Consider the following 14429-nt stretch of genomic DNA (forward strand, 5'->3'; position numbering starts at 1 on the left):
CATTTTTACGCTTTTAAGTGCGATTTAAAAATTTCAAACTTCCGAACGAAATTTATTTCAATCTGTCGTGGGAATATGTTTTTTACAAAATGTGATTTTATTTCAAAGTTCCATGCATATAGGATTTTTGTTGAAATATTTGCATATTGAATGATTTCATAAAATTTCCTTACGCTGTTGCACTTTTCTTCTCTTAAAATTAAATGAATCAGTTTTCATACGATTTTCGGCTCCCATTCTTGTAAGCAAAATATGTAGGTAGCGTTATTATAAAATCGCTGAGAATTTGCAGGGTTCCGCAAGTCTATTACAATATAATTGGATGTGCTAAGGCGGGATTAACGTTAAAGTTAATCCTCGATACATAACGTAAGCCTTCCGTTTCCTTGCAAGAGAGGGAAGTGGCTTATTTCCCCTCCTGAAAGATTCCGGATAGATTACAGCACAGCCTCAATCGGGGGAAGGGATTAAACCGTGAAAAGAGTAATCTGAGAGCCTTTTTTTTCGTCGGGATCGCGCTTTCACTGCCACAAAAGCGCTCTATATATATAAAAGTAAATATTTAAACAGATTATATCGTCGATGAAACTTTCATTTTGATCATTCGTATATACGTTTGCATGTATGTTGACCATTCGCAATACAAATACATGTTAGGGGGGAACTAAAGCTATTTGGAATTCGTGTCCGAATTAATAAATTGAATTCCAATTTGTGCGTGCTTGATTATATTATACTAGTGATTGCAATAATAACACTGTTCGACGCAAAAAATGGTTCAAAGACGATATATGACTTTTCTTATAGATCTATACCTATTTTATATATAGATCTAGATATATATATATATATATATATATATATATATATATATATATATATATATATATATATATATATATATATATATATATATATATATATATAAAATAGTATTAACAGTGGGAAAAAATCCCAAGTGACAATACGTACTTTTGACGTTTGATTTGAACTGGATGACTACTTAGAGAGATTTGAAAGCTTAAAAGTACTACAAATAGAAGATAAAAAACCCGACTATAGATTCCAATATTCATCTTGAACAGGAAATTGATAGATTTTGAGACATCGACCGAACAACACCAAGATATAGAAAAATCGCGCGATTTATAAAACACATATACAATCTCCGAATCTCGAGCCAATCAACATTTTTTATTACCAGATTCGTGTTCACTGGCCATAATTCTATAAGAAAAGTCATATCTCGTCTCTGAACCAAAAAAAAGTCGTCATTTGTCGAACAGTGTAATTATTATTATTATCATCGCATGCCATTTTAAATTATTCCTTAAAGTCAAAATCGGAATTGGGAATCAGAATTGAAATAGGAATTGGGAATCGGGATTAGAAATCGAAACTGAAATTGGAACTGAAATCGGAATCGAAATCGAAAACGCAATCGATATTGATATCGTCGTCATAGAAAATTAGATTTTTTTGATAAAGTCACGGATTCTACCGCCCAAAACTTGCATATAAAGTCTCTTTCGAAATTATATATTAGATTTAAATAAAAGATGTGACTATTTCTTCCACCATGTATTCTTTATATATTCAATAACTATACGCTCACATGTATATAATGTAATTTAAAATAAATTCAATGTAATCGTTAAAGCAAACTGTTATTTTTCTTCTTTGTTCGTTCCGAAATTCGTTCCACTCTTATTCCTCTTTTTCTCTCGATGAATGAGTATTGAATTTTGAACGAAATTGAAATAGTTTTATTCGGTTATCGATGTACTTTCAAACAGCTCGTTAGCAAATTTAATATACGCTTTCCACGAAAAAGAACAATTTTCGTTAAATTCCTTTACATGTATAAATACATACATATTTATGTTAGTGTATTAAAATTCGAATAATTCGGTTATACACGGTTCTACCCATTTTATTTTTAATCTCTACTGAAAAATGTATATAGTAATGTAATCGTGAAAAATTCCTTCGTTTAGTACGCCTCAGAATTCCTCAAAAAAATTCTCGAATTTGAGAAAAACATTCGCTCAATATCAAATTCTCACATAAAGCTTTCTTCTACATACATAAATCGTATTTTAGATTACTGAATGTTAATTCTACACACACAACTCTCAGTTATATGTGATTAAATTAATTGAATTTTTTTTTGATTTTGGAAATACCTGATAATAACTACACATTAAAATCGAACGGATGCGACGGCAGTGAAAGTCACGACATTGATAATTTCTCGTACGTATTATGAAATATCCACATACTTATGATGCGTTGGTTTTTCCGAGTGTAAACTGTGCTCTTACGCATCTGACCGATTTTTCATAGCAATGAGGCCACATGAATAATACCATAATTAATTAAAATAAATAAAATGATTTATTTTATTTTTAATACGAAAATTGATACTTTGACCACATATCATATTCTTCAAGTAGGACAACCTCATTTATCGACTCTCGAAGCTAAAGCACCACTAGCTCTAAACACACCCCGTACAACATGGTGATGCATGGAGGCGCTTTAATAACAATAACCCGACATTCATACGGTGTAATCCATTATTGCTAGAGATGTACTACGTAAGTTGTACTTTGGGTAGTTTTGCAAGTTGGCCGACGCCTCGAGACCCCGTGTATTGAATTACAACCAAAGTTGGACCGCTCGCCTCCGCGAAATCGACTGTTTCGCAGCGAAATGGAAATTGTCCGCCGTAGCGTGAAATAATATGATTAGGAAAATTAATTTTCTTAAGTGTGGCCCTGGGAAAACGAATAAATGGATTAGTTTCGGGTCCTGGCTGCGGCCTGCTTCAGGTCTCTCACACCCCCATCGTCTTGCTAATGGATTTCGGTTTTTATTAGTCCAACGTTTTGACGTTATAATACATTATCGGTAGACCGAGTGGCGGTTGGGGGATGGGGGTTTGATTTCGGAAAGGGGAGGGTATTAATTAATCCGGTGCGATTCCTATCTAAAACCCCCCCCCCACCCCTCGGCCTTTAAGTTTATTATTGTATCGTACAAATTTAACGTCGCTACCGCTTACTGGAACGATTTATCAAATCTTTGATCAGAGCCTTGCTTTTCGTTGATTTGCTTATTTGAGTGCTTGCGTAGATGTACGAATGTATGTGTGTGTGTGTGTTCAGGTAAAATTACCGACTCATTGAGAAGGAAATTTAGCAAAAATCACCGCGTAATATTATTCGGCGAATTGCATAATCGACCGTGCAACAGGTGTTTGTATTTTTTGCGCGAATTTTGATTTATATCGTTGTTCCTAAACTGTAAATCGATTTTTTTTTATATTACTCTCAGAACATCTTACGGTATTTATTTAACTATTCACTGACTTGAAATGTATTAGTCAGTAAATAAATGAAACTAGTGTTGTGCCCGGTGATTTCAACGGGTGGCTTCGGAAAAGAATTGATACCCGAATTAAAATAAAGTTATATGTTATAGATATATAAATAAAGTGTAAGGTAATTTATAAGTGCGCGCGTATTAACAGTAAAAAATCCTATTAATACGCCCTCATTAAACGCTCGTCGCCAACGTCGAAATGATAAAATAATGTGTGTGGATTGTGTACACTCCTGCGGATCTGACGCTGACGTCACCCGTTCCAACTCAGGCGCTCAATGTCAGTAGCACATGTTAGACACTCAGGTCCCCACTTCCCCACTACACTCACACCCTCGCGTTTTCTCGACACGATCGGTCGTCACGCCATATCCCTATGCATAACGTATACTCCTGGTATTCTAACATTTGTTTTTTTGAAATGTCCATACTTGTCCACTCATCCGCCACATACATACATACAAACATACAGTGTCCGTTTTTATATATATTATAGTCAACAGGCGAATGTTTGGTATTTATAATAAGAGGTCGTTTATATATACCTACGCATATCGATTTTTTAATATATTTAATTTAATATTTATATTTAATTGTTTAATATGAAAAAAAAGTAAAAACTACCTACCTACCTACATACATATAAACAATATAAAACACCAATAGAAAAATTAATTAATTAATTAAATCATTTTTTAATAGAATAGATTTAATAGCGGGAAATTCTCTGCCAAGAGAAAACATTGGTAGCAAATAGTATATATAGAAGTTTTTTTCTTTTGTTATTGTATTCGTATATACGTTTTGAGTTCGGTCTGTCGTGTCATGCGGGGAAGACGTGCTTCTGCGTTCTTCCCGCTATTACTCGCTTAAACCCGGCTATTGCACGAAATTTAATCTAAAAACTTAACCATCTAATCACTTATTTTACTAATTGCATCCTAGTATAATTTAAGTGTAAAAATAAACAGATGATCGGCCGTTAACAGCGTTTTTTAATATCAGTGATTGCGAAAAATTTTGTGTTAATTTTGTGTCAGTTACAAAAGCGTATACGAACGAGATACATCTCCCTACCTGAATACAAAAAAAAAATAAGGGTCCCTGCTCGTCAGTCAAAATTCGGTCCCACAGAAGCAATAAATCTTCCACATAATTGCTTTCAGACAAAAAATTTTAACGAACTTTACTTAATAGAATAATAGCAAACAGAAACGGTGTTTCCCAACTGTCTAATAGTTCTTTTTCATATTTAATTTATATTAAAGTAATTCGTGTAATTTTATATTCTTTACTAAATTTATTATTAAAATATTAAATTGCAAACCGCACTCACATATATAAATCCGTTGTCTCCAAAGAGGCGTCTCACGATAAAGATATGTAAAAAAGTAGTATAACAATTGCTAATCTATTATTATCATAACTAACTACTTTCACTTACAAAGTAACCCTGTTAAATGGCATGTAATAACTCATAAGTGATCCAAGTGATACCTAGGATGACTATCTGTCAAAGCTGACCACAGAGAAGAGTCTATGGCGGTAAGAACTCACTCCTTGAATGGAAATCTCTCTCAAGTACCGCCTTTTTCTCAACACATCTTGGATAAATGCGAGAAAAATAATATCCAAACCTCCAACAAGGTAAGAGTGACGATGGATGATAGCTTAGCTAATAGAAACCTGTATTTAGCCACGTACAATGTAAGAACGTTATCGAGTGAAGGAAGTGTGCTTGCATTAGAGAATGAATTAGAAAATATCAAATGGGATATAATAGGACTTAGTGAAGTAAGACGAAAACAGCAAAACCAAATAATCCTAAAAAGTGGTAACTGTCTCTACTGGAGAGGGCTACCAAATGGTAGAATAGGAGGAGTAGGGTTTCTTATCAATAAGAGAATAGAAAGAAATATTATAGAAATAAGCGACATATCGGAACGTATATGCTATATAGTATTAAGAATCTCGAGCAGGTACACTTGTCAAATCTTCCAAGTGTACGCCCCCACATCTAGCCACCCAGACGAGGAAATAGAAGACTTCTACGAAAAAATACAGGACGCATACGATAATAGCCGTCACCACTTTAAAATAATCATGGGCGACTTTAACGCAAAAATAGGACAAAAGGCAAATACTGAAAGAGCAGTAGGCAATTTTGGTACCGGCCAAAGAAACGACAGAGGCGATCGCCTCATAGAATTCGCAGAACACAACAGGCTCTTTATCACTAATTCATTTTTCAGGAAAAACACCAACAATAAGTGGACTTGGGAGAGTCCTAAAGGAGACAGAAACGAGATCGATTTCATCCTAACAAATGCCTTGCACTCCGTTAAAGACGTTAGTGTTTTAAGTAAAGTAGATATAGGTAGCGATCACAGATTAGTCCGTGCCAAGATGGCCATTAATATAAATTGCGAACGTAGGAAATTAATAAAAGGATGCAGTAACTCTCCAGATTTCGCTCAACTAAGGTCTAGGAAAAAGGAATTCGAACTCGAACTTGGAAATCGATACGGGAAATTAAACCCAGAAGCAGACATAGAGGAATTGAACACTGTAATTAGTTCGGTTCTAACCTCAACAGGTAAGAAATTAGGTGGATTCAGGAAACAGATTAAATTAAGCAAAATTTCAGCGGAAACAAAAAACCTAATTAAGCATAAAAGGAATTTAGATAGGGATAATAATAAGCAAGAATACAATCTAGTAAATAAGGAAATTAAAAAGAGAATAGTCAGGGATGTCAGGGATTTTAACAGCAAGCTAATAGAAAATACCATTAAGAATAACCGTAGCCTGAAAAAGTGCAAACAGGATCTTTTCTTAGGCAAAAACCAAATGATCGCAATCAGATCAGAGAGCGGAGTAATAATTAGGAATAGAGAAGAAATCATAGACAGAGTTTACACGTTCTATGCAAAACTATACGAGAACGACAACGGCCAATTCCCCGCTCTGGAATCGACACACGGCCAAAGGGTTCCTGCAGTATTGCCTAGCGAAGTAGAGGCCGCGCTAAAAACTGCAAAGAACGGTAAAACCCCAGGGGAAGATAATATTCCCATTGACTTACTAAAATGTGGCGGCCCCCCCCTAATTAATATCTTAGCTAGGCTTTTCAGCAAATGCATCCAGAACCAAGCTATACCAGAAGGATGGAATAACGCAACTATCATTTTAATACACAAAAAAGGCGACAAAAGCGATATCAAGAACTACCGACCCATTAGTCTACTTTCAGCGGTCTACAAGCTCTTCACGAAGGTTATTACAGAAAGGCTGAAGAATATCCTCGACGAGAACCAACCTATAGAGCAGGCAGGGTTTAGGGCAAATTTCAGCACAATGGACCACCTCCAAGTAGTTGGCGAACTAATCGAGCGCGCCAACGAATATCAACGGCCATTGTGCCTAGGTTTCGTCGATTATGAGAAAGCCTTCGATACAGTTAGTCATAATGCAGTACTTAACGCTCTAAAAACACAGGGAGTGCCGGAACCCTATGTGGGACTGTTAGCTGCAATATATAAGAATGCCACAGCTTCGGTTAAAATTTTTTCAGGTACAGATAGATTTAGCATAGGAAAAGGAGTAAGACAAGGAGATACAATCTCGCCCAAGTTATTCAATGCGGTGCTTGAGGGAGTTTTCAGGAAATTGGATTGGGATACAGCCGGAGTAAACATCAATGGTCGCTTTTTGAGTCACCTTCGGTTCGCAGACGATATAGTTTTAGTAGCTCGTGATTCAGCTGACCTACTTATCAGACTAACACAGCTGGACAGGGAAAGTAGAAAAGTAGGATTAAAAATTAACGTAGATAAGACTAAACTAATGTTCAATAGCTATTGCATGCCTGATAGCATCCCCTTAGATGATAAACCAGTAGAAGTAGTAAATAATTATTTATATTTAGGTCAAATAATTGACATGTCTGGTAGTAAAAATGAAGAGATAAAGAGACGTATGAAATTAGGGTGGAGTGCATTTGGACGGATGAATGCTGTTTTTAAATCAAAAATGCCACTCTGCCTGAAGAAAAGGATCTTTGATCAATGCGTTTTGCCAGTGATGACGTATGGATGTGAAACTTGGACACTGAACGCCAAGATGCAAAATAAAATCCAATGCACTCAAAGAAGTATGGAACGCTGTATGCTTGGCATAACGAGGAAAGACAGGAAGCGGAACACGTGGGTGAGAAATATGACAAGGGTAGTGGACATAGTGGATAGAGTGAAGAGATTGAAATGGCAATGGGCGGGTCACGTAGCTAGGAGGATGGACGAAAGGTGGACAAAAGAAGTGCTTGAATGGTACCCGAGAGAAGGCAAAAGAGTAAAAGGAAGACCGCAAGGAAGATGGGTGAACGAAATTAGGAAAATGTGCGGAATGAGATGGATGAGTGTTGCGCAAAACAGAGACGAGTGGAAGCGTGTTGGAGAGGCCTTCATCCAGCAGTGGATGGCGAATGGCTGTAAATGATGATGATGATGATATACGTTTTGGCAATGGTATAGCTATGTACATATGTACATACATACATATGTTGAATCGAAACGACTATTATAGTAGGGCGAGCATTGTCTCAGACAGGCACAGATAGAATAGCGATATTATGTATATGATAAAAGATTAACCGTACTTTTGTATTACATAAATGTAGCTATGATTTTATCGTGTTATTCTGAGAAATCTATTTAATTTAAAGTTATAATTTTAACCAAGTTCAAAAAGTTGGAGTTCTTGCATGATAAATATTCAGACGTAAACGTCTGTCTGTTTGTCCACTTGTCTGGGTTTGAATCTTTTCGTTGAGATCGCTCTATATATTATACATAAATATACTATATTATAATGTGATCATCCAATAAATTTACCATATTTAAAAATTATACTAAATTAACATTACTGAAAAGTTGAAGAAACGTTGGCAGATGTGATTCGGTAAATCTTCACATTTTTTTCTGTAACGGCTAATTATAGTCGTTCAGGTGAAGTCGTTAGCTCACTTGCGCTGTGAATCGTAATAAAAACCGGACAGACCATAATCATAACCACTTCTGAATGCAAAAGTGGATCGATTCCAATCAGGCGATAATCTAACAAACAAACACAATCATCGTACCGCAACATCGAATTCCAATAGTTCAATTTTTGAATATTTCCTGTCGATAATTGATCCGTACCTACCTCAAATTGCATCACTCGTTTGGTTTCACTTTTTACATGGTTTAACTCGGCGCATCCGCGACTTTTTTTTCGTCTCGATCTACTCCGTGTTCCGTTCTCTCTCTCATCTATCTTGCTTTTTACAACGTCTTGCTACTGACAGACATTCACGTTTAATTACACACATCTGTCACGCCCTACAAACATACTAACGCTGAACATATTATTAAATATATGCACACCAAGTTTATAAACCACTATAGAACTGTTTATGGAGATACATTAATTAGATTAAATTTTCTTTCAAAATAGTGCTACTTATCACGATTAATCATACACTACTTTGGAAACATGGCTTACGTATTTTATAATAATATATTTGCATGAGTACTTAATGTATAATTTGATATACATATTATATTAATTACATCCCATTGAAAGAGCTTAATTTTCCTTGGCATGTACATGTCATTTACACGATTGTTGCCGGAAAAGTGTTCGTGCACGCTAGGACGCAACGCACTTTTCCGCATTTTCCTCGCCTTTCCGACACCCTCCTCACAACGTACAACCTCGTTCAATACCTGAGAGGGAACTTTTTTTCCTTTTTATTATATCAATGCCATGATCTTATTAACAGGCGACACGTGTTGCCTGGAGAGAGTTCGCGCGGCAGCTGCAAGCTCTACAAGTTTTTCCTCGTAAAGTTACCAAATTAAAAGGAAAACCGTACTCCTAAATTCAATATACGTAAATTCAAATCATTTAATAATGTTAATATATTCCTTTTTTCTTGTTACAGATTGTCCAATCGATCGGAATTAATACCCAGGTGAGTGGCATTGATTCAAAACTCAATTATCGGCATGAAATTACATACTTATCGAAATAGTGAAATGTGAAACTCGCTCACATTATGTGGCATTTTATTATTACCTTGATTAAATTGGTTATATTATATAATATAAATTGGATTTTATCACTGGAATCATGCATATTTAACTTTTTAAATCCAAAACTTATTTATATTTTATATTAATTTCTTACTTGGAACAACCTATTCTATCGATTCGCAAATAGCTCGTCTCGTGTTTGAATTATAATCTACGCACATTCCAACCATGAATGTATAATGGTTAAATCTAGTACTAGGGGGGGTGGACAATGTCGCAAGGGGGGGGAGATAGTCTTTTTCGGATTCATCCTGAATCGTCCCGCCGGAAAATCCCGTCGGGTCGGAAAAGCCCCGCCGTCTGGCTGCACTGCGGAAAACTGGCGCAAAAGCCCGCAGATTCCAGAGTTTTGTGTGTGCGAGCTGTAACTTAAATAATTTAACAGGTTGGCACTTGCAAAACCCACACACAGATACAAAAACGTGCTATGGATTCCGCTTCAGACTAAATTGAATTAAACTTTGCAGAGCTTTCGAAAGAAGTTCCCAGAGTATTTCGAGTGCGACGACTGTATTCCATCTTGTACTTTTAATTAAGAATTTGTTTGCTGGTTTTATTTTTTCGTTTGTATTTTTTTCTCGTATAAGCGGTGTCCTATACCGCGCATGGCGTTAAGGGAACGAAGCTACAAAATTGCTCCATTTGCATGCATAATGGCGTTGGAAAACCTTGAGGACCTCGTCCTCGTCCTCTCTCGGACAAAATCAAAAAAGTTTTTTCAAGACGCAATATACGTTTATTTATTTATATGTATTTATTTATATGTTTATTTATTTATATGTTTATTTATTTATACGTATGTACATTGAAAATTTTGGATTTATATAAACATATCGATGGCTTGGTGTACAGATATTGTTTGTCCATTTTTGAATTTGTATCGAATTTTAAGTTTGTAAATGCTGGATTTACCTTGAAAAGGAAAACCTGAATTATTCCAGCATCTAGAAACTTAAGACTCGATAAAAATTCAAAAATGGACATACAATATCTGTGCACCAAGCCTTCAATATGAGCATAAAAATCTGGTTATTTTCAATTTTATTTATTTGTTATTTATATCAACATTATATAACAACAGAATATTTAAAAAAAACGAACAATACATATGTATGTATTTATAAACTGGAAAAAATGTAGTCATAAAATTAAGTTTATTTGAAATAGATTCTTAAGAATATTAAAATATTTAAATGAGAATCCAAAAGCCCATTTCTAGATTTTACAGAATTCTTTCAGTTTCCGTCGAAGTTGGCGAAGCTTTTTTCTTTTGTATTGTATATTTTAATTTATTTTTTAATATCGAGGCTATTTAATTCTTTATTGTAACATTTGAAGGTCATTTTAAGTGAAATATTTTTCCCGGGATTCAATGTAATAATTCCTTGAATTCCCGGGAATGTCCATCCCGGGTGGACCCGGGCAGAAACCCTAATTGTTATAGCATTCCAATGAATTCAATGCCTTCGAAAGATTCATCCGATTTTACTTGATTAAACCAGAATTTTTCAATATAAATAGCAGATTTTTGTACCTGCAAAATATATACCTAATATGTACATACATACATATTTATGTGAATTTTATGTATATATGTACATCAGTAAATAGTTTTCATTTGTTTTACTTCTTATGGCGTCAAATGATCAATCAAGTCTTGGAAATGATCAAAGAAAATGATCAATGTTGTCTTGAAGTCAACTTTTTCAAATCTTATACAATGTCTCCGTAATATACCAACAAAGAACTAGATATGTTCTTTGACAATGTTTTGGATGTAAATTAAATTTCCGGTACAATTTTATGCTTTGAATGATTGTGATTTTGATTGTGTATTCGATGTTTTTGAACTAAATAAGTTGGAATCGGAAAATACTATGATACATTCAGTAGTTGTATTTAAAAAAAAAAAAACGTTCAGACATGCAACTGTAAATCGCTGTTGAAACTCATCCGCATCTAGATTGTCGTTTTTCTTGTTCGATATAAATGAAAAATCAACGTAGCGTAACTCGACCACTAATTCGTTTGTTCGAGAGATAAAATCCCGCTTTTCACAGTCGAACCGGCTGTCAACAACTTGTCACTGATCGACCCACTCTCTCGCTCTCTCCCTCCCTTCCCGCAGCCGAATCAGTCAGCAGGGATTATTCTCACGACTCTTGGCCCATCCTTCAGCATCGGAAAATCTTGGCGTGTAAGTACATATTCATAAGTAGACCTGGGGGATAATTTACGATCCGACGGAGGGAAAATCGACTCGGCCCAGCCCGGAAAACTCAGACGTCTTATTTTCCGCGCGTCCGCGAGATTTCGCACTCTCGCTTTTGCTCTTTCCGGAGTGTTTGAGCATAAAATATAGGATTAAGCTTAAATAAGCGCAAAGTTCGGTCGCTTCCGAAGCAGCGAAGTAATATAAAGTTTCGCGTTTTAATGCAAATCGGCGCCCGTGACACCCTTCCCCTTTCCAATACTCCGCAACTCGTCGTTTCGTATATCCTTGAGCACTAATTTGAATACATAACTCCGTATTTTTCTAGATGTTATTTTCGAAATAGTTGAATTTACACCAGACTAGTTTCATACTCGTTTCACGTTCCGGGTCGATTTCGTCGTCCATTCAACAGAACTAAGTTGCTGCAGCTTGTAGTTGCTGTTCGTGTTTTCTCGCCGGCAAAATGTTCTTCATTTTCTTTGGTCTGACTCAAAACTTGTAAATGCTGAGTTGCATCATGTTGTAACAAATTCGTTAGAGTCCATTGATTGAAAATCGAAAGTTTGCAAACCGAATGTCAAATTGACCTATGAATGAAAATGATAAATTTGATTTTGATTTTTAAATGCTTTTTATTATTACTAAATTATGTTCACAATACATCTTACATATATGGATTTTAATAGCTACTGATCTACTGATCATTTTCTATTTTACAATTATAATTTAATTTTGTTTGTAATCTTAGTATTATATCATTCTAATGTTAATGTACAGCAGAATAGGAAAAAGAGCTCAAAAACCTATTAATTATTCTTGAAAATGAGAAATAAAGAGTAAAATGTATTTTAAATATAAACAATTACATCACTGGTCGTTAAATACAACTCCAGGTTGATCGTTTCCTATCAGAGTATGCCAATTTATCTGATTTCGTTAAAATAGTTTCAACAAATTGGCAATCTTGTACTATTTCTCGCAAAAATCTAGTTTTCAGCATCTCCAATTTTCCGATTTATAAAATTCTTTAACGTTTATCAAATGTATCCATAGATGTCTCTATGATACTGTGTAAAGATGCATTGGGGTATACCTGTAAGACGTTCTTGGTATATATCACATACATATATATTTATGTATATACCTACATATATGTATGTGTGTATAAAATAAAATAAATAAAATATTATTACTAGAAAACATTTCCTGTCCGTCAGTACCAAAACCAAAATTATTTTCAACCTCTATTCCTATATTGCTAACATATATATATATATATATAAAAAAAAATTCGGGTGTGACCAACCCATGACTTTATCTATGTATTTGAGGAATATAAGAAGGTTACAAAACAAAATTCGATATTGAACTAATAACTATGATAGCGATACAAATTGAGCGCAAATATATGCAAATACTTGCACAAGACAAAATTTCTACTTCCGGTTGGCGGATTTTGTTCAAATTTTTTTAATTATTTAAAATCAGTATAATTATTATACACATTTAATATCAAGAGGATAAAAATAATTTAAAAGGTCAAAATAAAATAATGAAATATTGTTTTAAGAAAAAATACTACTTCCGGTTTACGAATTCTGACCAAAACGTTACCAAATCTAAGTTAGTACATAAACAACACAAATATAAATTTTCAGCTTCATACGTTCAGGGGCGTGGACAGAATCCAGGCGACAACATTTTTAACTTTTCTAATAGGAGAAAATCCCACTTCCGGTTCATTAAATTTGCTGATTTTATTTTTTATTTTTACTTAAAATCACTATTTCTATTGTACACAATAAATATCAAGACGCTTAAAATAATTTAAAAGGTCAAAAAAAAATAATGAAATATTGTTTTTAAAAAAAATACTACTTCCGGTTTACGAATTCTGACCAAAACGTTACCAAATCTAAGTTAGTACATAAACAACACAAATATAAATTTTCAGCTTAATACGTTCAGGGGCGTGGACAGGATCCAGGCGACAACATTTTTGACCTTTCTAATAGGAGAAAATCCCACTTCCGGTTCATTAAATTTGATGGTTTTATTTTTTATTTTTACTTAAAATCACTATCTCTATGATACACAATAAATATCAAGAAGCTTAAAATAATTTAAAAGGTCAAAATAAAGTAATGAAAAAAATATGAAATATTGTTTTAAAAAAAAAATACTACTTCCGGTTTACGAATTCTGACCAAAACGTTACCAAATTTAAGTTAGTACATAAAGAATATAATTATAAATTTTCAGCTTAATACGTTCAGGGGTGTGGTCAGGATCCAGGCGACAAAATTTTTGACCTTCCTTCCGGATGCTTCCGGAAGGGAAAAAATCCCACTTCCGGTTTATTAAATTTAGTGATTTTTTTTTATTTTAATCACATTGATACAAGAATTATACTTGAATTTTTTCGTGAAGACCACACATGCTTAAGAGGTCGAAAAAAATAGTGGAAGACAAATCGAACAAGAGTAAACTGCCACTTCCGGTCGACGGACGCTTACCAAATTTTATAAATAACTTGGTATTGAGCTTAAACTGATCGATATGAAATTTCAGTTCGATAAATCAAAAGGCTTTTGAGAAAAATATAAAAAACCTCGATTCTCTAGAGTAAAAGTACTACTTCCGATTCAGATAAAAATATTTAAAAAATATAAAATTATAAAAATTATTAT

The 14429-nt window shown here is 34.3% G+C and overlaps 1 protein-coding gene across 2 annotated transcripts in view; it reads left to right on the forward strand.

Annotated features, from left to right (window-relative positions):
* LOC143912085 (protein toll-like) overlaps positions 1-14429 on the forward strand; it is a 189722-nt gene that overhangs the window by 95920 nt on the left and 79373 nt on the right. Inside the window, exon 5 of one of the 2 annotated variants that reach the window (XM_077431255.1) lies at positions 9374-9403. The exons of the other annotated variant lie outside the window; for it this stretch is intronic. The gene's annotated coding sequence lies outside the window, so the exon portion shown is untranslated. The remainder of the gene's footprint in view (positions 1-9373; positions 9404-14429) is intronic. 2 annotated transcript variants of the gene reach the window in all.

The sequence above is a fragment of the Arctopsyche grandis genome, chromosome 5, assembly GCF_051622035.1.
Source record: "Arctopsyche grandis isolate Sample6627 chromosome 5, ASM5162203v2, whole genome shotgun sequence".
Taxonomy (NCBI): domain Eukaryota; kingdom Metazoa; phylum Arthropoda; class Insecta; order Trichoptera; family Hydropsychidae; genus Arctopsyche; species Arctopsyche grandis.